The following is a 27,714-nucleotide window of genomic DNA, read 5'->3' on the forward strand; positions in this document are numbered from 1 at the left end:
TTCAGCTCTTCAGCTCAAGGCGAGCGCTCTACCACTTGAGCTACAGCGCCACTTCCGGTTTTCTGGTGGTTTATTGGAGATAGGAGTCTCACAGTCTTTCCTGCCCGGGCTGGCTTTGAACCGTGATCCTCAGATCTCAGCCTCCTGAGTAGCTAGGATTACAGGTGTGAGCCACCAGCGCCCGGTGGACACAGATACTCTTTCAGAGGGTAATAAATTATTAATATGTTAGAAAACTTTTATACACAGTCTTTGAAATCTCACGTTACGTTAACTTACAGCATGTATTTACTTGGATGAGATACATTTCCGTTCTTCAGAAGATGCATTTGGCCACCATATTGGATTTCAGCAGCCTCAGCTAGCCATACCATGAGGAAGCGTGGTGGAACTCAGCCACCTAAAAGCCAAACGAGATTAGTTTCTTTTTCTCTGGTCACCCTCGAATACCCATCAGATCGTACAAACCATTGCTTTCAAAATGAGATCTGCAGATTAACCCATCAGCTAGTAGAGATGGGCAGGTTCTGGAAGTCCATCTGCCTGACTGATAGATAAATGATTAAGAACCAAAGGACAGCTAGTGCTGCAGCCTTGAGCCTTACAGGTTCAGGAAGACATGACTATTAAATATGCTCATTAGTAAATGAAATGAAGGAGGTATGCTAGATAAGAATTGTAGACAGAGAATATCATCCAAAATGGTTTACTCCTGGCAAACCAATAATGCCTATCTTCTCTCTTCACATCCTCAAGTGCCACAGAGATGGCATATTTTTCTCATTCTTTGTTTGTATTTATTAATAATTTATTTCCAGATGATTTTAATTGAAGAGATAATTTTAACTAGAAAGTAGAATTAACAGGTTTTTTTAAGGAAAAAAAAGTTAATTATTTACACTGCCTACTGCTATTAGAATATTGTGTTCCATTCCTAAGTTTTTAATAAGTCTATTTTTCTGTTTAGAAGGGTGTCTCAATTATCTCTCGCTTGGCTCTGTTATTATTTAAAATTAGATCATAGTAAGTGCTATTAGTGGAGTTTCTATTCCCACACACTAATCAAAGTACATCCATCATGATAATTGACCTGGGCTTAGATTTTGTTCCTTCTTCTAGCTAATTCGAGATACAGTCATCACAACTAGATAGAAGAGGTAGAATGTAGGGATTGAATGATTGTTTTGAATATTAGGGATTCTGTACATAATCACAGATTGGCTATTAAGGACGAAAGTCTGTTTTTACTTGAGTTTTAGAAACAGGATATTAGTTAAAGGTTAAATACATTTCCTTAATACCTACCCACATTCTGATAATTAAAATAACTTGGTTCACTACTCTCCTTGTTCAAGGTAGATAGAACAGATGAATCATGGCTCTGAACTGCTGGCTTCTCCCACTGTAACATTTTCTGGAATAAAGGGAAGGAATGTGTTTCTCTGCCTTGGAAATTTCAATGAAAGTTCAGTTTAGTAGGATTAAAAAAAAAGAGTCCTATCTTCCTTAAAGCATTTTATTCCAACAAAAGTCATACGTGAAGATTGGAACCTGTCATAACTTTCGTGGCAACTGATTATAAATAAAATATAAACAGACATTAGAGAATCAGAAGTAAAGACAGCTCATTAAGAGGCTATTAAAAAAGTCAATTTCCTTAGTATTTTATTTTATTTTGTGCTGATCTTGGGGCTTGAACTCAGAGCCTGGGCGCTGTCCCTGAGCTTTTTTGCTCAAGCTTAGCACTCTACCACTTGAGCCAGAGCGCCACTTCCAGCTTTTATTGGAACCAGCCCAGGCTGGCTTCGAACCATGTTTTTCAGATCTCAGCCTCCTGAGTAGCTAGGATTACAGGTGTGAGCCACCAGTGCTTGGCCCCGGGCAGCATTGTTTATTAAAAAAAAAAAAAAGCCAGTCATTTCCTATTGTTTGTTCTTGGCTCCTTTGTCAACAGTCAGTTGGTTATCAGAAACTGGGAAGAGCTGAGGGGGGATTGGGGGCTAGCTTGGAGACAGAGGAGTAAGGTCGACGATAATGAACACAAGGCACGATCTAGTTCAAAGTCCTCTGAGGAGAAGATTGTGAATGCCTTTAACCAAAAAAGAAATGGTAAACGTTAAAGGTGGTGGAGATAGCAATGACTCTCCATTGATCTTTGCCCATCCATTCATGAGACAGCACATGTTGCCTTACAAATATGAGCAATCAAAACATATGAAAAGAGGGCTGGGAAGGTGGCTCAGTGGTAGAGCGCTCGCCTTGCATGCCTGAGGCTCTGGGTTCGATTCCTCAGCACCACATAAGCAAAAAGAAAAAAGCCAGAAGTGCTGCTGTGGTTCAAGTGGTAGAGCTGAAGAGCTGAGGGACAGTGCCCAGGCCCAGAGTTCAGGCCCCACGACCGGACCCCCCCCCAAAAAAATATGAAAAGAAACAAAGGAAATTAGAGATTCTCCTGTACTCCATCTGAACTGAAATGTCCAGGGCAATCTCACGGAGCAGGTGGCACCGGGGAAAACAGGAAGGGCCCTACAAGGCTGTTTCTTCTGATCTTTCTTATCTTTCCTCTGCTTGGGAGAGAGTATGTAAGGACGTTGCATAGGGCTGAGTGTTCAGTGAATTGATGCTGATCCTTTTTGGTCCACATGGAAGGAAACATGAAGAATCAGAAATGACTTTGTATGTCCCTCCCCCACGGTATAACTCCTGCTTTCACTGTATATGATGTTGGTATAATTTGTGGAGGGGAAGGGAAAAAACAAATCATTTAAATAGGGATACAGGAGGGCCCATGGCAACAATGAGATGTACAAGTCATTATGTCAAAAAACGAACTTTACAACTTTGGTGGGGGAGGGGGAGGATCGGGTGGGGGGGGAGGGGGGAGGGAGATGGGAAGGGGAAACAAAGGAGGAGGCAACAATGCTTGATAAGAAATGTCCTCATTATCTTGCCCATGTAATTGTAACCCCTCTGTATGGTATTTTCACAATTAAAAAAAAGAATCAGAAATGATCTAACCCTCCATGACATCACAAAATGAAACGCTGTCATGCCAAAGGACTGCCCTTTTGGGCCCCTCTGAGAATGACGTAGAGGTTTCTTCATACCAGGGAGCTCATGAAAAACTCATTCCTCTTTGTTCAGCTACCGAGTGAGACCTTGCGGAGGCGAAAAGCTTCTGTGGAATTCACAGGGACACAGAGGCCATGAGACCCATTCCGCACTCAGAGCACAAGGAGAGAGGGACTTTCAGAACACTCTTTGTGTCATTAAAAAGGTAGCAGACTCTGGAGAGGACGTGAAGGAGACAAACACATATCCCCAGCCTCCAAGGAATTAAAAGAAAATCCTAGGCACACTTAAAAAGAAAGTAAGTTGAAAACCACCGGGTTTTCACACAGTGCTTGCGTGCCTGCCTTTGAGCATAGTTCTGGACAAACAAGCCAGAGGGCTCCAGATATCACCCAACCATGAAGTGGAATGCGTGAGAGTGATTCTGATGGTGAAGGGTAGGGTCAGCCATGTGTCATCCTTCAGTTTTGAAGAAGAAGCAATCCGAGCCCCTCCCAGTTCTGTCTGAATGTTTAGGGTGGAGATCATCCGTTGCCCATTGGGAGTGAGAACTCTTGGGGCTTCTGTGTTAAGGTCATTGAAACCACAGACCCCAGCTAGTTCTCTCTGTCTCTGTCTCTGTCTGTCTGTCTGTCTCTCTTTGTTTCTCTCTCTCTCTCTGTCTGCTAATCAAACACACTCCCCATCATGTTGTAATGGATTTCAGTCTTTTGTAATTAAAGATCCAACTGTTCACCTTCTGAAACCAAGAGGTTTTTTGTTGTTGTTGGTTTTTTAACCCACATTGTTCCTTCATTTATCCCTGGGGAGACACTGATCCGCCTGTTTTGCTATTGGAGCGACCCACTCTCTCTGTGTAGATTGCTGGCGTAACACGCTAATAATACAAAGTGATCAGTAGACATTGTGGAAAAGGACCATTACTTTAACACTCCAGTGAGTCCCCCCCCCCAAGAGCTTCTCAGGAAGAAAAGATTTATAACAGAGGGAACCTCATGGTAAAAGGACTGACATTTTAGAGTAAATATCACAGCCCAAAGTGAGAAGGTGGAAAGAGGGACCCAAAGGACCTGGTGCTCAAAAGAAACTGATGCACAGAAGGAGGAAGGCTCGTGGGACGAGTCTGGTTTGTACAGATGCTGTTTGTTAGAGCCATGAAGCAAACACCCAAGAGATGGAATCAACCATCTCGCCCCAAATGCTGGGGTATCACAGGGAGAATTCATTTATCGGGTGCTTTCTGATCATTCGGGCCTCTGCTCTGTGGGGCTGGCTTTTTCTGGCAATGCGCATCTGCACATGTGCTTTGCATGGGTTCACTTAGGGATAAATAAACCGGGAAGGCTCAGGCAGAAATGGGGGTCCCTGTCAAGGTGATGTCTGCACACAGCAAGGCAGAGTCCCTGCAGCACTTCCTGTTCCAGCTGGCAGCAGAAACAGCTCACAGGTGACACTTAGGGGACCTGAAGAACAGCCCAGGTCTAGGTCCAGTGCGTGCTGTGTGCTTCCATGGAAGAGGATTGGAAGCAGTCTGGGGGGAAAAAAACTAGTCTTGAAAGTCTGTTTTTATGACTTAAGAGATCGTTAATTCAGTCTTCTCTGAGCAACTGGAACACAGAGATCATACATGATTCATCCTGCAGTCTCAACAGGAGGCACCAAGTTTGCCAAAAAGCAGATGCACAATACAACTTTTAACGATAATGAATATTTATGCAACAATTGCATTTTAGGAACAGTCTGACTTATACCCACAGTCTTGAAAAGAGCAACCCATGTGCTTTTAGCATACTAGTTGATAGGCTACCATCAGTCAAAATTAAGGATTTAGTCTCTGACATACTTTGATCATTAAGATGTCTTTTCTTAATAGTTGTCTTTCAGCTCAGGGATGGTTAGCGCTCAGTGGTGCATTTTTCATCTGAGTTGTCTGGTCTGTTTAAGCCCACAGGTCCTAGACATTGAGAGATGTTCTGATCCAGGAGCCTAAGGCACTTCCCCTAGCTCCGACAACGCTGCTCAGGCTTGTTTTTTTCTAATGATGTTGCCTTAGGAAATGCTATCGAAAATTCCTCGGCTGCTATCAAAGATTCCTGAGATCACAGAGCTACTGTAGGCAGACAGAAGTTAAATATGACCAATTAAGTATGTAAAAAGCACACTTATAACATGCCAAGTTTATTTGGACTTATTTTAGTTTGGCTTTTGTTGCTGAATATTTTCTTGGAAGCTTGGTTGACTATGTGTAGACTGAATCTTAGGAAATAGTTATCTGTTAGTTTAGTTTTGCTTTCGTATATATGTATAGATATATGTATATAATATATGTATTCATGTATGTACACAATATATATGCATAAATATATACACTATATTAGTGGATCTTAGGAAATATTTACCTGTTAGTTTAGTTTTGTACACATATAAATATACAAAATATATATACAATATATGTATATATATAGAGAGAGAGAAAGAGAATCTTAGGAAATATTTACCTGTTAGTTTAGTTTTGTTTTCATATATATATATATATATATATATAGAGAGAGAGAGAGAGAGAGAGAGAGAGAGAGAGAGAAAGAGAAGGGAGAGAAAAGTTTGGCTAGGTAGCTCAGGTTGGCTTTGAAGTCATAATCTTCTTGCCTCAACTTCCTAAGTTCTGGGATTATAGGTATGTGCCAACACACTTGGCTTAGCCATCAGATTTTACAAATGAGTGTATCTTATTAGAAAAATATTAAGTTTTATTCTAGTTTAAGTTACAGCTAAATATTTTGCAAGCCACTGACTTAAAAAAAGTCTTCATTGTTAACTGACATGTTGAAATTGAAGCTCTTCTGTACAATTACTTAAAAGACAGAATATGCACATTATCTATAGCAACATATATAATTATTTATATATATTTATATATGATTACATATTATCTGATATATATTTATGTATTATATCTTGTAATGTGCATAATTATTTATATATAAAACTATGGAAAGAAAGAAAAACATTCCATAATACCTTTCAGTTAAATCTTTCATCCCATCTTAAAATTTTCATTTGCAAAATACATTTTATTCATTTAAAGAGATCTATGCAGATTCTGAAATCACATTTCGAAGGAAGTTCAAGGTGGGTGTTTCTTTTATTTATCCAGCAGCAGAAATGATTAAAAAAATAACGAACTTGCAATCCTAATTCTTCATTTAAACACTTAATTGTCCATAAAGTCTGCTGACTCTACCCATCTAATTGAGAGGAAGCTTACTCTCCTTGTTTTTGTTATTTTATTTTTTTACTTCCCTAATTTACTACTTTAGAAACAAAGTAGTAGAAACAAGCACTGCAATGAGAGCTGTAAGCGTTTGTGCATCCTTCCTGCTCTTCAGACTCCCATCCTCAGACAAGGGACTTGAAGGGTTAGGATGCGCCTCCCTTCCCTCCATCCCGGGTCCCACTGCGCCCTCTAGAGGATCCCTCCTCCCCCTGGTGACTCTTCCTGTGTAAGGCAGGACAGGCATGTAGTAGAGGTCCTGTGTGCCTGTCTTCTTGGGCCTCAGACAGGAGGACAGTATGTCCAGGCCAGGCCACTGGGCTCCAGCGGACACGGACACACACACACACACACACACACACACACACACACACAGTGATCGTTCAGCCAAGGTGCCCCCCCCCCCACAGTGATCGTTCAACCAAGGTGCCCAGAGCCCAGCCCATTGTACACCAGACCGCCCTCCCCAGCCCCTGTCATTCTGGAAGACATGAATCCTATGACAGACAGCTCTTGTTGAAACCCAGCATGTTTGGGGACAGAGAGAGGGACCTAGCGTAAACACGTGCCTGCTACCCACAGTCATCACAAACTACCTTCAAAGTACAAGCTTTGTTGTGACTCTGTGGCTGGAATGGCACTTCCGTAACAATCACGGCCAGTATTTTACCTTGGAGGTATGATATGGATTGACATCTCTCTCTCTTTTACTAAAGAATTCTCTGGAATGTACTTATGAATGTACGTCAGAGGCCACCCCCATAAACTCAATCGTATTGTATCCCACGGAATCTGCGGTGCCAGCCGTCGCAGTAGCCAGACCTCTTCACTGGAGTTTTGTAAGATGATGGAGACGATGCACAGTGTCATCTACAGCTGTGATTGCCAGTAATTGTGCCAACTTATTTATTAAGCATTTTATTGCACACCTGCCCTTTTCTAGCTCTAACAACAGCAGTGTGGAAGAAATGGCCTCTGCCTTTAAGGAGAATATAATATCAGCGGTGAGTTAGCGTCTATAAAAAGCCATGAGCCCTGGAAACGCTTCCTGTCCCTTTGCAGTCTGCCTGAATGGAAATGTTGAAAGAAATAGAAGAAAATTTCCTTCCAAGAGGTTATTTGACATGATAAGAGTAGATTGTAGTTTGAAATGATTTTCTTTTTTTTTTTTAAAATGGAGATGAACATAAAAATGTATGCTTGAGATTTTAATTTTAATACTACTGGGAACTTTCTGCAAGATTGTCTTTTTGTTTTGAACTACTATACATTAGTCACAAATGTGGTTGCTTCTTTTTATTTACTTTTCCTTCTGTTGACTTCATGAAAAGCTATCTTCCCTTTAGAAAATCAAACACATGTCTTGTTATTGTAGAGGAGTAACAATAAAAAAATCCCACACCAAATAAATAAGTCATTAGAAATCGGGCCTTTTATAAGAATACCTCCCTTGGATTGAATATAGCCTTCTTTGGAAAGGACTGGTTTAGGTCTTCGAATGTAAAAACTATAGACCAGAGAATTTGTGCCCAGATCCCACGCAGGCAAACAAACCTCCTGTTTACTCTCTACAGCGAGTACTTGCTAGTCAGGAGACAGCAAAGAATCTCTCAGGAGTTCTGCTCATCTTGCTTGGTCCTGGCCTATTTCACTGGGACTTCCATGTCAGAGAACCTTCCTGGCTAGTCTCTCTCTAAACTGCTTGTAGATAAAAAGAGGACTCCCTGTTTCTCGCACGGTGACAGCAAAAGCTTGTCTCCTACTGCAGAAGTTAGAGAGAGGGCAGGGCAGAGGCTGAACTTGGGGACTGTTGAGGGCTTGGTCCACTGTTCACCAGCTGTGTGGCCTGTAGGCAAATGACTTAGCACTGTGTTCCTGGATCTCCTCGCTTATAAAATGAGAGCTAAAAAAAGAGTTGAAACCCATTGGTTCTTCTGAGGCTTTCCTGACTTCAGACGTATGCAATGGTTTGAATGTTTATATGTCTCCTTCCTACCCGCCCCCAGCGACACTTAATTCCCAGTACCACTGCATTAATAAGGGATTAGTACCCCACTTCGCCCACCACCCTGCAGCGTGAATGTCTGATGTTTGTCATGACCTGATCATTTTGTTATAGCAGCGGAAAGGGACACAGGCGACTTGCAAAGTGGCAGGGCTGTGTGGCAGGGGCTCAGAACTGGCATCCACAAGGCCAGGGGAGATGTGTCCTTCCCTTGGGGCCTCATGGGGACCCCAGATTCGACTTCCACACTGCATTCTTAGATTGCTTCCTTTATTGCAGAGTACTGCTTGGGGGGAAATTGACTTTTGTCTCACTGGTGTTGGGTGCTTTCTTTATTATCATTCTTGGTGGCACTCAGGTTTGAACTCAGAGCCTTGTACCTGCTGTGCAAGTTGAGTACTTTTATTGCTTTTAGTTAATTTTTTTGGGGGGGTGGGGCAAGATCTTACATTTTTCCCCCAGGTATGGATGACCTTAAGACTGGGATCCTTCTTCCTCTGCCTGTCACGTAGTTAGGATCATTAATGTTGACCCACACCACACTCACTTTATTAGTTGAGAATGAAGTCTCACTAACTTTGTGTCTAGGCTAGCATTGAACTACAGTCCTCCCAATTGTTACCTCATAAGTAGCTGGGATGATAGGTATGTGCCACCATACTGGGCTGGCCTATGTATTTTTCTAATCGTCTGTCTCTATGGACTCTTCCTGTGGCACATAAACAACAAGCAGAGCGTAGCTTGCCATGCAAAGGCTGGTAGGAATGGAAACAGCTCAGGTTTCAGAGCAGGGAGGGTGGTTACCTAGGGGGCTGAGAAGCTAGGCTGCTTCCCCCATACTTGGCTTGCAGTCAGCCTCTCCGTCCTTAAGCCCAAGAGAGCTCAGAAAGAGAATTGATGGCCTGTGGAAGTGGTCAGAACATTTTGTATTCAAACTCAGCCGCAGAGGCTCAGCAACAATGCACGGTGAGCCTCGGTTCCTGCGTTTGTAAGAAACAGGCTCTGGAGACTCCTATGAAAAGAAAACACAATTTGCCTGGATGCAAAGTGCTTTGGTCTCTAAACCTCTCCCTCTTTCAACGCTCTTTCCATTTTGTTACACCAGGGAGGAGAACTCGATTGTGTGCGGTGGCAAGTCTTGTTAGGTTCTCAATTTGCTCTCTTTGTTCCTGGGCGAGGTGGGGGGAGGGGAGAGATGTGTCCCTCATCATAGAAGCCCCAGGAACTCACCAGAGCCTTTCACCAGGCAGAGGGAAAAATCCCACCAGGCCCAAACTCGAAATCAAACGGTGAGTGGTTTTTCTGTGCTAGGTTGAGACACAAAATAGATTCAGAGCCAGTGATGGGTTTGGATAGAGTGATCGCTCCCTTTTTTTCTGAATCCCATGTTAATCATGACACCCGAGAGCAATTTGGAGATGAACCATGCGGCCTGGAGGGCCGTCAGGAATGGCGCTTTGGGGGAGAGGAAGATGAAGAAAGCGGTGACATTAAACAAGATGCATTGTGCTTATAAACGGACAAGATGCTGGGTACAACTACTTAAAGATACAGAAAGAAAAGCAACAACAAAACAAAACCAAAAACCCCAAATGGCTCTTTCGTCTCAAATACATTTTCTGGGTAAATTTTAAGCCCCCTGAGGGTATATGTCAGTAACATCCAAAATAAATTCCCCTCCCCATACTATTTCTTTAATGTAAGATACATGAGAACCAGGCTTTCATAATCTTTTTGGATTAATGAAATGATTTATGTGGGCATCCCAAACGGAAGCAATAATTAATAGATTTGTCGTGTCCATTTGGACGCGAAGTGATTAACAGCTTGAAACCCAGAAATCTGTCCTTGCTCATCTCATCGGAGTTATTTGTACCTGGTTGGCGGCCAGAGCCGTCATTTCATTTTGTTACAGATCATAAAATGGCCTGAGTGCCTTTATAATCCACAACATACAGTGGCTAGAAAGCACTCAGGAAGTAAAAATGGCATCTGACAATTTCATCCTCTGGTGATTCATTGTGATATATTTTCATTGCAGTAGATTCTCCTGTGTGTGTGCACATGTGTGTGTGAGTGTGTGTGTGTGTATGGGAGGGCACTAGGGCTTGAACTCAGGGCCCTGCACCTGTGCTTTACCCTTAGAGGCATTTCCCAAACGCTTTTTGTTTAGTTATTTTGGGGATAGGAATGTACATTTCTGTTTGAGCCAGCCTAGACTGCAATCCTACTTATACTCCCTACATAGCCAAGGAGACATGGGTCTTTATGCCCAGCGTCTCTTGGTGAGATGGAGTCTTGTGACATTTTTGCCTAGGCTGGCCTCAAAAGGTGATCTTCCCAATTTCAGCCTCTCAAGTAGCTAGGATGAAAGGCGTGAGCCCCCACAGCTGGCCTGTATTCTCCATTATTCCAGAAGTTCAGATAAAGAAGGTCTGTACTAGGTGGCAGAACCAAACATACATTTTCTGATTTCACAGAGCATGTGTGCATGGAAAGTAAATATCGTCCCCGCCCCCCCTTACATAAATAGACCCTTCTGATTCTTTATCACATGACTGCAATGGCTTCTTTGTTTTTATCTGATTGTCTTCTGTTCAAAACTATCAAAAAACTAAGTAGCATTCAAAGATTAAAGAAGCAATCTGATTGTCAAGCAAAGCATGTGTGGGCATCATTAGTGTAGGAAGGACTTACAGCTGCTCTGACTGAACAGTATCGCCTCTTTATTTGAACCTCCAGATGCCTGATGGGTAGATAAAAGCTTTGTCATTTCTCCCTTCTCTTTGCATCTGTCTTCTTCGTCTTCAAACTTGGGATCGCGTTCTTGCTCCACTCTGCACAGAGGCGTGTGAATCATGAGGAATAACCAAAGTTATCTACTCCTAAATCTACTCCGCCTGTCTCATCACCTTTCAGCCCGGAAGGCAGGACCAAGATGATAACCTGGCGAGGAGACATGTTGGGCTGTGAGGTTTTCCAGCATCCTGGTCCAGACCCCCTAGAGAAGCATCGAGAAGTCGTTGTTGTCCTAAGTGAGTTATTTTCCTTCACCTACAACCACCTTGAATTCCAGAACAGATCAACCCCGCCCCCCACCCAACTGGGAGCAATCCCACGACAGAAACCCAGTCTCCACGCCCAATGGGCAGAAATCATCTCACAGTAGGAATTGAATTTTGGCCTGAAACAATGACCATGATAGCAAATTTCATTTTTGTTCTTCTTTTTTAAATCTCTCCATGTTTTCATTAGCATCAGTGAGTCGTACTGGGAAGTTTCATTCTGACATGTCCATAGGTGTGTATAATGTACCTTAATCAGACTCAGACCCCCACATTCCCTTTCCCAAATTCAACACCTTCATTGCTTCCTTTCCACACGTGTGCACAAAGTTATTTTGACAAATTTGATCATGGCCTACAGTCTTTTTGCATGTTGTTGAATTCATTGGCAGTTATTTTAGTGAGCATTTTGCATCTATGCTCAGCAAAGAGATTGACCTATGACCTTCCCTTTTCCCTTTCTCCCTTCCCCTCTCCCCCTCCTCTATTCTGTCTCTGTCTAGGTTCTGAAATAAGTGTTAACACTGGCTTCCTCGAATGAGTTTGATCAGGTTGCTTCAGTTTCTATTTCATGGAAAAAGTTGAGTAGTATTGATTGCTGTGTTAGTTCTGTACCGATCTGGTAGAAAGCAGTAGTGAGTCTGTTTAGTCCTGAGTTTTCATTCCCGAGAGACTCTGTTCCTGCTTCAATCTTCCTGCTTGTGACAGGCCTATTTAAGCAGTTTGTATATTTTTGGTTCAATTTTGGTAGGTCAAGTGCATCTAGAAATGCATTTGCTTCTTCTGGATTTTCCAGCCCATTTGCATATAGGTTTTCATCACTAATTTTATTTATTTGGTTCTTTCTCCCTTTAGTTGATTGGTGAAGGGCTTATCAATCTTATTTATCTTTTCAAAGAACCAATTCTTCATTTTGTTTGTTGATTGTGTGTGTGTGTATGTGTGTGTGGTTTTTGTAAGCATTTCATTAATTCCTGCCTTAATTTTTATTTCTTTCCATCTGCAAATTTTGGATTTGGTCAATTCTTGTTATTCTAGGAGCATGAGGTGCATCATTAGGCTATTTATTTGAGCCCTCTCTCCCTTTCTCTCTCTCTCTTTCTCGCTCTCTCACCTGCTCTTTAATATAGGCCCTCAGAGCTGTAAACTTTTCTCCTAGCACTGACTTTACTGTGTCCTGAAGGTCTTGGCAGCTGTGTTCTCATTTTCATGAGATTTAGATGCCAGGAACTTTTGGATTTCCATCCTTATTTCTTCAGTGATCCATCCATCATTCAACAACATGTTCTTCAGTCTCCATGTGTTCGAATATTTCTGTAGTCACTTTTGCTGTTGCATTCTAGTTTTATTCCATTATGGTCTGTTAGAATACAGGGAATTGTTTCAATTTTCTTGTATTTGCTGAGACCTGCTGGATATCCTAAAATGTGATCTCTTTTGGAGAAAGTTCCATGGGCTACTGAGAAAAATGTACATTGTGCAAGCTGCAGATGTCTGTCAAGTCCATTAATAATGACAAATTTGTTGGAGCCTCCTTATAAACCCAGAACTGGGATGGTAATCTACCAGGCCCAATTTGATCAAGACTGATTAATTATGAATGTGTTTTGCCTGCCACTTCTCTTACTTGCTTATATGTCTGGAAACTCACATCAGTACCTCATAGATGGCTCAGTCAGTCCGATTTCTTCCATCTTCTCAATATTGCTCCATTGATTATGTTATTTCACCACCTCTCTGTCATTAGCTTTGCACTTGGTTTCAGGGCTATGTTGTTGTGTCGGGCCCAATTTGTTGAGAGTCCCGTGTGGAGCCACTGGCTGGCTGAGAATGCTAGGAGTATTAGCACAGAGCTCGAATGTCTGCAAAACAAAAAAAAGTTTTACTCCTACTTCTTCTGGGATCTGAAATTGATTCCTATGTACAATGCCAGAAAAAGAAAGACATAGATCCCAGATAAGACAATCAGCTATGCAGTAACGCTGAATAGCCTACTTGTTGCTACCAGAGTGCTGTAAAGGAAGTCTAACATACTCAATGTCAATAATGTGAAAATGTGAGTCGCCAGCAAAGCTTATTAAAGTCACTTGTAGATAAATTTAACACACGCAAACACACAAGTGCACATAGAATTATGGTAGGTATTATGTGTTGATGTACATAAAACAAACTCAAAATGCCTTGTATGTTTACGGTTTTCCATCTCATGAAGTGGCTATCGTTTTCCAAGAGAAGGTTTCTTGTTATTCCTAAAAAAAAAAAGTAATAATCCCAGCTACTGGGAAGCTGAATGGATAGGTCCACTAGTATAGCTTTAAAGAGATGAAGAGACATTTTCCCTACCCCCGTGTGAATTCATCCTAACTTTCCTGTCAATCACATAGTCTTGTGATCTTCTATTATGCTTTTTGCAAATTTCTCTTAGCAGACTCATCTTAGAAATCAATTGACAAAAGGGGCACCCAGCAGATTGCTGTAATATTGGCTGCTAAAGAGATGTGTGTGTGTGTGTGTGTGTGTGTGTGTGTGTGTGTGTGTGTAAACAGGGCCTCTTATCTTTAATGTTTAGACACAGATCCAAGAAAGCAAAAACAACATTATAGCCAAGCAATGCCCAGTAAGGTTTGCCGCTTTCTCACTGTGGGAATTAAATAGTGACTGGAGAGATTATTATTGTATAAGTTAATAAGGGAAGATAATATAGCTTTGGCAATAGTTCTGCCTTTGATTGAAAGGACACATGTATAAATTAATCATTTTATTTTTCTCTAATCAAGCATTCATTAATGAGAACAAAACAAAGGAAGACAGCCATAGTTAAGCAAAAGAAATTGGATTATTCCCATGTTCTAAAGATAAGACTCAATTCTTTGTGCTTCCATGATATATCTCCTGACATGGATTTATTGTAAAGCAAAAGTAGCAGCTACCCCAAGGTAAAGGTCATCTGCTAGATGTAGCTCAGAGACACCATAAGGTAGCACGCGTTCTCAGTGCTAGAACAGGCAGAGCTGACCCACAGGAAAGTCTGCATCCAGACTTTTAGATTGTTAAAAATTTACACATTAAAGATAGGAAGTTCTGCAAGGTGCCTAAGCCAAGAATTCATTGTTTCAGAATACTCATTTTCATGCTGGATGCCGGTGGCTTCTACCTGTAATCCTAGCTACTTAGGAGGCTGAGATCTGAGGAGGGAGGTTCGAAGCCAGCCTGGACAGAAATGTCTGTGAGATTCTGATGTCCAGTTAACCACCTAAAAGCTAGAAGTGAAGCTGTGGCATCGTCAAATCTCAATCTGTCATCTGTCTGTTTGACAACACCTCCCCTCACCCCCAATCAAAGTTCTATCATTTTCTGTGACTTGCGATTCCTACCTCTTCTCTAAGAAGACCCTTTCTCTGGCCTATTGATTTCATCTCGAATAAGTCTCCAAGCCAAAGTGATGTCATGGCCCGGCGGTGGGGAGATGTGACTATTGGATAGCTAGTTCCCAAGAGTAGGGGCCACCACATCCCCTGGGGTTCACCGTTTCTGGCCACATGGGGAAGGGTCAGGCCAGGGGCGGCAGAGGAGTAAAGTAAAAGTGAGCCACAGTCTTCCTTGTGGCTTCTATGGGAATGGAGAGCTGAGGCAGGGCAAAGCCTGGGACTGGCTGATTTGAAGAGCATCTGCCTCAGGTGGCCCCCTCATTGTGTGGTAACTGGTTCTCAGGAAGGAAGGCCTGGAGTGCTTGATGGACTTTCTTGGGATAGGCGTGCTGATTAGTCTGTACAGAGGAGTATTGCTGAATTGTTTACTGTCTCTAGCAATTGACTAGTCTTGGCACAAAGCACTCTCCTCCATAGTGACAAGGTGTGAGATGTATATGCAGGAAATGCAGGAAGGAAACACAGGAAAGTAAAAAAACAAAGCACATAGTACCCCCTCCCAAGACATCATTAATATAGTTAGTATCTAGCAAAAAAATACAAAGAAAAGAGAAAGAAAGCTCTTAATAGACTATTAAAATCCCCCCCAAATTATTTACCAAAATGGATCAAAATAGTAATTTACTGTGTACAGAATATGATATTTAATTAAGACCTAGCAGGATTACATTCCACACAAAATCATTGATTTCCAGGAGAATAGAGAGCTTTAACAATTTCCTGTTGTAGCATTCCAAAGAAAGTTGGTTTTTTCCCTCTCTTAAAATTAGATATTCTATGTATGTTTCTATTGAAACAAATTTCCACTTTCACGAAATGTTGGCAATGCCTACTTGGCATTTTATATTTTCCTCTTATGTAAATGAATGCCTGAACACAAAGTGAAGCTAATACATTTTAATAACAAAAATACCAGAAGAAATACATAGATGGATATAGTTTCACACCCATGCCCACGGAGACTCTGGGCTCATAAGTCTGCATGTAATTGGAAGCTCGGATGTGTAAAAATCTGGCTTCCAGCCTGAGAGATAAAAAGGAATTTAGGATTCCAGGCAAAAAGAAAGGTGAAAGACAAAGGGAAAGAATATTTACTGAGTCAGTAGGGGAGGTTGGCAGCAGGGCTCCGTAACATAAACAATTGAACTTCTCAGGAACAACAGGCCTTTTTTTTCATTTGCTAAAATAAATACTTTTGATATTGAGAATCTTAGAATTGATTGTACAGCAGCGGTCAGGAAGGGATGAGAAGCAAAACTAATTTATTCTGTAGAAGGATCTTGCTTCTTTTATAGCATTGTGTAAACCATATAGAGTAACATTCAACCAACTCAAGGATCTCAGAAACTTGTCAACAGAATCAAAAGAAAAAAAAATCCCTAGAATTATTTGAAACTAGATGTTCATGAGGTGAAGGCCTTAGACAAGTTTCTTATTAAAATCGCAAATGACAACATGATGAGTGTGAGTTTATCCAGCCTGTGACACTGAAATGTGATCCAAAATTTCCTTTATAAATTGGGGACTTGAACTGTCAAGAAAAGAATGAAATGGAAGGGAGCATCACTGGTCACTGGCTGGACAAGAGCCTTTTATCTAAATAATAGACATGAAGTCTCCACAAGCAAAGGACACAATCCCTACTTACAAATAGTAGCATGGAAAGTTTTTTGTTTCACTATTTTGAAGTTATCTTGAAGTAGCTGTACAAAGGAGTTTCAATTCAACACGTCAGCTTACGAGTGTAACCCATCTTGATCAATGTCACCCTTCCATCATTTCCCCCATCTCTTCTGACCCCGCCCATCCTTTTGACTTTCCTATTTCCATTTTTACATATATACATTAAGTATTGTGACTGCAAGCTGGGCATCAGTAACTCACCTGTAATCCTAGCTACTCAGGAGGCTGAGATCTGAGTATGTGGTTCAAAGCCAGTCAAAGCAGTAAGTTCAGTGGGGCATTTATCTCCAGTTCACCACTCCAAAGCCCCAAATGGTGCTGTGGCCCAAAGTGGTAGAGCACTAGCCTTGACACAAAAGTTTAGGGACCAGGACTGGTGTGTGTGTGTGTGTGTGTTTGTGTGTGTGTGTGCGCGCGCATGTGCGTGCATGTGCACACACAGATATTAAGAATGCATTCTTCCCCTCTTCTTGTCTTCATTCTTATACTACCCCTCCCCCCAGTTCCAACTTCATGGTAATCATTTTTTTTTTTTTTGGTCTGTTGTGGGGCTTGAACTCTGGACTTGGGCGCTGTCCTTGCGCTCTTCAGCTCAAGGCGAGCGCTCTACTGCTTGAGCCACAGCACCATTTCTGGTTTTCTGGTAGTTTATTGGAGATAAGAGTCTCATGTACTTTCCTGCCTGGGCTGGCTTTGAACCATGATCCTCAGATCTCAGCCTCCTGAGTAGCTAGAATTACAGGCGTGAGCCACCAGTACTGGCTGGCAATCCTTTTTTTAGACTGTAAGTTAGTTGTTCAAAGGAGTCATCCCACTGGAATTCTCCTTTGCCTATCTGTGTATATAACAGCATGGAAAATTCTGGTGTAATATCTATATGTGTCTATAGATTCTTTTGAAACTTCACAAGTGTCAGTGAATTCATTGTTGTTAAGGATAGCGATAACTGTATTTTCAAGCATTTTACAAAACCTTTAAGATAAGTAGCATTTCTTCCTTTCAGGTCTGTGCCCTTGTTTTGGACAATGAAAGAAAAAAAATGAATCCAAATGCCTGAGGAATCTGATTTTTGTTTTTGTTTTTAAAAATGTATTCAGTGAATATATTCCTTATGTTTTCTTTGATCAAATCTAAATCCACCTAGTTCCACTGAAACCCAATCAATAACTAATTTATGCAGAAACACCAGGACTGTTTTTAAGAAGGAATTGATATAATATAAATATCCGCCAAGCTGGGACAGAACATATATTTCCATGAGCATTTTAACCATGGACCTTAACGATCATTTATGTTGCCTAAGCGACTTGCAGACATTACCTCATTTGCTCACCAGAGAACTTAAGTAAGGAAGACAAGGTAGATATTGATGTTCACTTAAAAATGAAGAATTTGGAGTTCAGCGGAGGGAAAACTATGATACAGGAGAGACAGGCTGGCATTAAAAAGAGCACTAGATTATGAATTGGGAGGGATCTAACATGAGTTTTGACACTAACTAGAGGGAAGGATGTCATTTGGTATCGCTGGCTCTTAGCGTCATTCTTACCTACCTTCCAATTCTGAAATTTGAAATAATTCAATATATCCTAACCATCTGCTTACCTCCAGCATTCTTCACAGGAATTCTTCCCAATTCCAACATTCCTGGAGGAACATTTAGTGATGTTATAAATACTAGGTATAGTAATAGATTTACCCATGAAGTATTTCTTGAAATAGTAATGATCACTCTTATGTGTGTTAGATTTAGAAAGAGGGAATCACACAGTGCGCAGGGCATAGGCACGATTCCTAGTCTTTAGATCTTATTCTCTAACAGAGTTACAAAAACCATCTATTCAAAATCCAATTCTCCCTGAAACATTACAGCAGCTGTCCATTTTTTTTTAATATAGAGTCGGATTGCTCTGGCACACTATGGTTCTCTGGTACCATTCCATGAGCTGACACTTGCCTACAACTTTGGCATCGCTTCCTCCCATAATTTTTGAAAAAGAAAATTTAAACTTGAAAGTCCTCATGTTTTCTAAGTCCCTTATAATAACTGCAAATAACTGATGCAGAATCTCATTTTGGTGTCCATTTCTCTCATGTGACATTTTCCAGAAACAATACAAAGCTGGTTAATTGCTGCATGTCCTTGAAGATTTAGCTCAAATTCCCATCTTTTCTAGACAGGCTTCTCCAATCTTTTCTTATCTTCAACTCTAGGCTGTGTGTTATTACTGAATCTGGCACATTGGTTTATAAGAGTTTTCAGCCTGGGGAAATTTGACTCCAAAGGAGACAAGATGTCGAGAAACATTTTGGTTGTCACATCTGGGCTGTTGCTACTGGTCAGGGATGCCGCTAGCAAATCTACATTGTGCTGAACCGCCTCTGAACAAAGATTTACCAGACTTCACATACAGTAGAGCCGAGGATCAACACTTCCTGCTGATCAATCTCATTTAACTACCTCATCAACTAGTGATGAGCCTCCTTTTGCCAAGAAGTTATTTTTGTCTTTCCATCCCTAGCCTCAACTTCAGAGACTGGAACATGCTTAATTGGTATTTTCTGAATAAATGAAGGAAGGAAGGAATAAGGGATGATGATTGCAAGAGTAAGTAGAAAATGATTGTTTGACAATAACGATGGGGACTTTAGACCAATAGCAGTGTTTCTCAATTTGGGGCTATCAGTTTTGAATCTGGAGATGTATATTAAGGAGAATGTGATAGGGGAGAGAAAATCCCAGATATTGAGGTTTTAATTGCTATAAATAGAAAAAAAGCAAGTTATGAGAAAACATCAGAGCTATCAAATATCAGTGATATGTTCAACAATTTAAACCTTTTCATATGAGAAGAAAGCAATTGTGAATATTGTTGTTGTAACCTATCAAGATTAATCATATATACAGTTTGTGTGTGTGTGTGTGTGTATGCACGCACACATACACTCAGTACTGGGACTTGAACTCAGGGTTTCATGATATCCCTTAGCTTTTTTACTCAAAGCTGGTACTCTACTACTTAAGCCACAAATCTACTTTTGGCTTTTAGTTGGCTAAATGGAGATAAAAATCTCACAAACTTTTCTGCACAATCTGGCTTTGAATTGTGCTCCTCAGATCTCAACCTTCTGGCTTCAAACTGAGAATCTCACATCTCAGTCTCCAGTAGCTATGATTACAGGCGAGAGCCAGCAGTGCCTGGCAAATAATACGCAAGATTAATTTTTCCTTTTATTAAAATCAGGACTAATGTAGATCGTCTAAACATTAACCTTATATCTTATAAGCTGACCTTTTATTTAGAATATACTATCTCTGTCTTCTTTTTACTTATGCCAAGTATAAAATACTGCATAAGAAAATGCTTCCTTTTTATAAAATTAGTTATGGTGGCTGAAAGAATTCTTTAATATAAGAGCTACTTTCAACTGTCAGACTGAAATCAAATGGAAACAGTTTTGAAGTTTAAAATAGTTCTTTAAATTTTCATGCTTTTCTGAAGTGTATTATTTCAATCAATATCAGCCAGGAAAGCATTGAATTACTACCAAAAGCAGTTCTTGAAATACTTCCAAGGTTTGTAGAAAAAAAAGAACAACAACCCATAACAAAAAACCCAAACAGGCTGGAAATTTTGTGGTAGGAAGAGACTGTTAAATAATGACCAGGAAACAGAATCTGGGACTTCAGATTTCTCTTAATTAGACATCATCGACATGTAAGTTTTAATAATAGTGTATGTTCCCCCAAAAGGTCATTCAGAAGTGTAACAGGAATGCTACATTTCTACTCATAGTTAATTAAGAACACTCTCTTACCTAATGTGCTGGAAAAATCAGGCCACCATATATGGGAACCAACAGGCAATGATAGATGGTGTCACGAGAACAAGGCCCAGACGCAGGGGTGCACAAAGTACAATTTATCTGGAACTTAAGAAACAAAAGCATGTTTTGGGTGACTGCAGGAAAAGTGAGTTTCCTTAGCCTCAAGGCAGGAAGAGGCGGGGCTTAGAGCTAGACTATCAAGATAGGCCATGTTCAGCAGGAATGCACTGGGCCTTTTCCAAAGCTAGTAACTTATCAGTTAAGAAACAATTCAGACATCACTGGCTCACCCGGCATACTTGGTTGACTATTTTAACAACTCTGTGTGACCTCTTGGGTTTGGGAATATGCACCTGTCAGGATAGTCCTGCAGGCTCAATGGTGCCAATGCCCGAGATGGCGGCAGTCATGTCAGAACTGGATCCCTACACGTGATGCATTTCCAGCACATCGGATTCTAGATTCATGTTCCCATGATGCACCTTTGCTCTCACACACTTAAAAAAGTCCCCCTTTAACTTCCCCAAACAAGATCTGTGTGTGTGTGTGTGTGTGTGTGTACTTCTTCTAAAGTATGTGGAACATACATATTGTGTTTGGATAGGTTAAGTACTCACTAGATTTCCATTGATTGCTCTCTGATTCTGTTTTCTGAAGCTGGCTGGTTGCTGGAACCATGGACTCAGACGACTAAGTGCCAAAACCCAGATAGCTTTGGACCAAGTGTTGTGTTGGTTCAGAAATGCAAAGGAATTCTGTCCAAGGGAGTCTGAGACACAATTTATAACATCCATGACTGATGGGAACAATAATGCAAGGGTGAAATTTCATTGCAGTGGTAAAAATGGAATAATGCAGTGGCGAAATTCATTAGCAATTTCTGGAAAGAAAAGAAAGGACTGTTGAAGTCAGGTTACTTGATGAGGGAGATGCGATTTCAACGGCCTCCGCAACCCAGCCTTGATGGATTAGGCAGGGGCAAGATGGAATTAGAATCCCTGGACTTTATATATGAGAGCTTGACACTGGGTAAGGTGCTGTCTCTCTGTACCTTAGTTTTACCATCTCTACATATAAATAATATTCTGTCCATTGGAGATCACTTGAGATCTACTCTCCTAGCAATTTTAAATCTAAAATACATTTAGATTTAGAGGAGGGTTTATTAAGAGCTTAGACTTAGTATTTGATATCTACCAATGGCTGCAAACATATTATTACACTCCATCCTGTGGAAACAAGGGTTTCGCCTACTAGTTGATGAAGTGTAAGCACATGTATGTTTTAACACTTTTGTATTAAAATAGCTTCACACTTCTATCAAGTCCAAGAAACATGGATGTCTTTAAAAGTTGTTGTGTACTTGCAAGGACGGGTATTAGTCCCTATCACATATCAGTCCCATCAAGAGCCCCAAACTAGCATCTTGCAGGATGAACAAAAATCACTGAAAACCAACTTGGAATGGAAGGAGTTGAGGTGGGATCAATTCAGTTGTCATTATAATTTATTTAATTCAGAGTGTCATCAGGCATTGTAGTCTAGACAGATGTTGAACAAGTTTAAATGTTTTTTAAAGGGATACTGGTGTGATTAATGCTGAGACTGTCTCAAGCTGGATATTGGGTCCAACTGGAGTTCATCTCTGTGGAAATATTCTTCCCATTGGGAAATAAATGTGAAGTATGGGTCTTAGGTAAAGCTTTAAAAATAGATTGGACAATTAGGAAAAAATGCATCTGACCAACCACTCCTATACGTGTGTGTATACACACATATACGTATATACATATACACACACATACACATACGCACATATAGTCATATACATATATGTGCATATATGCATTTATACACATATTTATGTATATATACATGTGTGAATGTGTGTGTATATATGGCACAGGGCAAATATATTTTTAATGTTTATTATGTAGTATATATTTAAGATATGTTATTTACATAATATTTGAATGAGCATTATTTTATGCATAATATTTAAGTGTATACATATTATATATAAAAATGCTATAAATATAAACAAGTTATATATGTAGCTTATATATACAACTTATTTATATGTATATAGCATAATTATAGTTATTATATGTATATGTATATATAATATATATGTTATACCTATCATATGTATACAAATATATGTGTATATATAAATATATGTGTATATATGTAACCAAAGGAGAAATGAAATACATCTTATCTTTAGTGGCTACCTTTATTTTGTTACTTAAACATAATGAAATAAACACATTTCAGATAAGCTTCAAGCTAGACCTTGGGAGAGAGCTCTAGGAGATCGCAATCAATAAGGATTCAAATTACTCCATGACTTCAATGTTTGAAGCATTTAAGGGAGAAAACAATGTGAAATTAGGTAAACTAGCAGCGTTCCTAGCAGAGGGTGGTTACACAGCTCATTAAGACAGGCCATTAAGTCAATAATGCAGTCGCTCTGAACATTCACTTGGGTCTCTCTGCTTTTCATAGACCAATCTATGCTTTGTAATAATTTCACTATTTTTTGGAAAAGAATACAACAAGACAGTGAACCAGCAAGTGCAAATAATCAAGAGCTGCTGTCCCCAGATACCTTCCTTTAGGCAATTCTTACTTTGGAAGACACTTCAATCATTGGAGTGTTAAACATTCAAAGAAAGGAAAGAGCAAAATAAACCAAAACAACCCAGCCCCACCTCATCCTAGGGGAAATATGTGAGGCCAGTTTAGGGAAATGGATTTATCTCCAAACACCAATAAGATCCCCTCCACCATATTGGTTTTTTTTTTTTTTTGTCCTTTACATTTCCCTTCAGTCTTTATTTCTCAAATAGGTGAATTCTGTATACTTAAGATGGTGTCACTTCATATTTAAAGGTGGGCATGGTGTCTGTAATCTTAGTTTCTTGGGAAGTGAAGATAAAGAAGATCAGGGTTTAAAGCCAGCCCAAGTTAAACAAAAGTTAGTGAGACCCCATCTCCACAACAAATAGGTGTTGTAGTGAGTTTCTATCATCCCAGCTATGCAAAAGTAGAGGTAGAAGAACTTTGCTGCAGTGTGAAGCTGGCCCTGGGAAAAAAAGTAGGAAACATGATCTGAAACAAACAAACAACTAACTAAAGCACTAAAAGGTCTGGGAGCATAGTTCAAGTGGTACAGCAGTTGCTTAATAAGCACTAGGCCCTTAGTTCTGCACTCCAGTACCACAAAACCAAACAAACGCAGAAGCATCCCTGGGTCTTGTAACTAGGTACTTGCCTCTTTTGATGAGTTTGCATGAAAGGCTGGACTATTTCAGAAATGCTAGCTTTATTAAGGATGAGTTCACTTGGTGGCTCCTCTTCCTTTTGTGATCGCTTCACATTTAACTAAGATTGCTTAAGTGAAACACCAACGTGGAACAGGAAAAGTGAGCGTAGCATGGGGAACATATTTCATCGGGGTCATAAAATAAACACATACAGGGCTGGGAAGGTGGCTCAGTGGTAGAGCGCTTGCCTTGCATGCATGAGGCCCTGGGTTCAATTCCTTAGCACCACATAAGCAGAAAAAGTCAGAAGTGGCGCTGTGGCTCAAGTGGTAGAGTGCTAACCTTGAGCTGAAGAGCTGAGGGGCAGCACCTAGGCCCAGAGTTCAGGCCCCACGACCGGACCCCCCCCCAAATATATATATTCACACACATATGATTTTAATAAAAAAATTATTAAAATAGGTGTGTGCTCTGAGAAAGAAAAGACACAATACAACCTGGGTTCTTCGTCGACTATTTCTTCTTTTGTTTTCTAAATTAAAAAAATAATCTAAAGGTAAGTTCCAAAAAAGTGCTCTGTGTATGTGTGTGTGTGTGTGTGTGTGTGTGAGAGAGAGAGAGAGAGAGAGAGAGAGAGAGAGAGAGATTGGAGAATGTGTATCTATTTCCTTTCATCAAATGCTAGGCTACCCATTATTCTTGTGACTTGCAGAATTCTAGGTTGTAGTTGGCAAAGCTGAAAAAGTTTTCAGCTCATTTGAGGGAAGAATCATGAAAGCACTGTGGAAACTTAAAAAAACAGCCCATCCTATCCATAATTTTCAACACTCCAGGCCTGAAGATCCCTCTTCCTCTTCCTCTTTGGAAACAGTGCTTTACCATCTCACTCGGGCTGGCCTCCTACTCACGATCTTCCCACCTCAGCCTCCCTTGCGCTGTGATTACAGGCCTGGTTTATCATAGCAGGCTGCAGATTCTCGACGTTTCCGACTTGAGTATCTGTTTGAATATGACAGCATGTATGATAGGCCATAAGTCGACTTTTAGAACTCTCCCGACGGAATGCTAATTTTGAAAAAAAATATGTCTTGTTGTTGGTTCATATGAATAATCTTTTGTTTCTACTCAGTGCCTTGGAAAAAGAAGATTCCTTTCTAATGATGTCTGTTTATACTGTTGCTATTTTCAATGATTTTATTGTTTGGCTAGGCTAAATATCTTCATTTACATACCTTATATTTTACCTAACAGTGTTTTAAAAATCTGTCATTATATAAAACTCTGCTTGCTTTGCTGAATTCGTAACCATGAAGAGCAACATATTTATGATTAATGGTAGGAAATATGCTTCCAAGATGTTTTTATTTGCATTTATAGATATAATTTGCTAAAGGATTTATGTGAACACTACTCATAAATGTTCTGATCAGATGTTTGACTATAAAACACTTCTAAATGCCACACTCCACAACTAATGATCTATCTATCTGAAATACTATTCTATGTCTTAGGAATGGTATAGTTGAAATATGTTAGGAATCGACTTTATATGTTCATATTTGAGGAACTGCCTTGAACAACGACAACAACAACAACTTTCCTGGACAATTACAATGGAAGTAGAAGATAAAACTGACAAAGGACCCTGATCAGAGTCAGGACTTACTAGAGAGGCTAGAGGTTAACCTGTACAGTGTAGACTGGAGTGTTCATGTGTAGAAAGGACAGCCATGGGTTTGTGAATTTGTAGGGAAAATGAACAGAATGAGGAAGCCACCTACAAGGTGACAGCATCATAACATGATTAAGATTCTCTCACTCTCTGTGTGTTTGCACACATGTGTGTGTCAAATGGGACGTGAACTCAGGACTCACATTTAGCTTTTTTATTCACTTGAGGCTGGAGTTTTACTACTTGAGCCACGCCTGCCCTTCTTAGCTTCATTGTGGTGCCCGGTGATGGATTGACAAATAATCTCATGAACTTTTCTGCCTGGGCTGGCCCAGAACCTTGATCCTCACCTCTCAGCCTCCCAAGTAGCTAGGACTGTGGCTGTGAATCCTTGAGAGACTGGCTGCTTCTTTTTCTTTTCAATCCTCTATCTTTTATTTATTTTCTTTGCTACATTTTTTTTCAGAACAAGGAAAATTGTATGTTAACAAAGCATATCAAGACACACACTAGCTTGGACAAAGTTAAATAAGGAAGGAAGGAAGTTCTGCAGGCTACCAAGGCCACATGGCTTCCACTGAGGTGAAGGCTGGAGGGTTTTCAAGGCAGAGGTGTAGTAGGAGAGTAGTTGAGGGTGTTTAGAGAGATGGGGGTGGATCAGTGGGGCATGTTGAGCATGCCAGGTTATTGCTGAGTTTGCGGATTCTTTCCTGTGTGTTCAAGTTATCTGTCTTTGCCAATCAGTGCTCTTCCAATTTAAGAGTCCTAACCACCCTCTGAGGGGGGGGAGGGGCTGCTCTCTCCTTGGAGAGGTTTCCATTTCAAAGAGAGGGTTCCTAGCCCTTACAAAAGAACTTTCCTTGGTTACAAAACTGATTAGAGGTTGGGAGAAGATTTATATACCTTTCCAAGAGCAGAGCAAAAAAAAAAAATACAATTGCGATTTTTTAAAAAATGAAAATACTTAGGTGATATAAGAGTCCAGGGCCTATGGTCAAAAAGAAATCTGTCTAAAGTTTAGATAAGCTGGGGGCATTGTTTTGCAAATATTAGTGCTTAAATATATATATATATATATATATATATGTAGAGAGAGAGCATCAGTTGCATATAAATCTCTATTTACATATAAATATATAGAATTTACATATAAATTCTGCAGTGCACAAATGCATGAGTTTAAATATTTCACACCAACCTTTCATCTTCTCTATGCTTAATTCCATTTCCTACTGGCAGAATTCCATCATCCTTTGTTGAGCCAAAGTTCATTCATGCGTTGCTTGTCTCAAACAGGAAAAGTAGCTAAGGAAGACCCAGTGTCTCTTCCTGGGGCTTTTTCCTACAGATGGCAAGAATGGTCAGGCCTTCATCTCCTCAAGTGAACTGCCTCCACAGAGAGAAGGTGTGGAGCGGTTTATCACCCAGCCGCCTGACTGCAAACTGACCAGTGCATATCCTATTACAGAAAGAACCCAGAGTGCACACACACACACACACTGCCCATCCACATTACTCAGCTTATTCTAGCTCCTCAGAAGACTCTAGAAGCTTTGCCATCTAATGTGATGGCCAGTGGAAACACGTGCCCATCGAGAGCTTGACACGTGACAAATGGAGAAGTGTGTCACTGTAAGCTATAGACATCAAAGTTCAGACATCTCATCTTGAACCCAGGTTGCCAAAGCCAGGCCGGAAGTCCAGGCGTCCCATGTTGGGTCTGACGCCTCATCCCCTAATGAAAGGCAGAGGAAGGAGACGGATTGCACGGTGGCCACAGGAAGACTGTACTTCAGTACCTCACAGCCATCGTTGGAGGATAGACAGTGGCTTCGGATGAAGCAGGGAGATGCCAGGGCAGCGTGGCGGAAGGGTGTACATGGTGAAAACTGTCCCAGGTCATGGGGGCTGGGGGAGGGGGGTGTAGCTCAGCCTTCGTCTCTGAAGAAACTCCCCAAGAGTGCTTCTCGCTTTACCTTTGCGACAGAGCTGGACCAAGTTGCTTGAGCTTTTGCCTGTTTCCTTTAAGATGTTAAGGAAAAAGACCTGGCCTGTTTTAGGGGGTCGTTTACTTTCCCCCTCAATTATCTATCAATGAATCTTCTCTTTCCTGAAGCCCAAGGCGATGGATTGTAAAAGGGACCACAGCAGAGAATAGCTCAGAGCAAAGGGTGCACACGTGAAATGGGGGAGACTCCGAGTTTGCTCAGGGGACCCAGGAATGAAACCAATAGGAATAAAACCAATCTACAAGAAAGAAATTGCAGAAGACACTAGGAAATGGAAAGACCTCCCATGCTCCTGGATAGGCCGACTTAATATAGTAAAGATGGTAATACTTCCAAAACTAATATACAAATTCAATGCAATTCCTATTAAAATCCCAATGACGTACATCACTGAAATACAGAAAACAGTCCA

This window comes from Dipodomys ordii, unplaced genomic scaffold (genome assembly GCF_000151885.1).
Source record: "Dipodomys ordii isolate 6190 unplaced genomic scaffold, Dord_2.0 Scaffold18, whole genome shotgun sequence".
NCBI lineage: Eukaryota > Metazoa > Chordata > Mammalia > Rodentia > Heteromyidae > Dipodomys > Dipodomys ordii.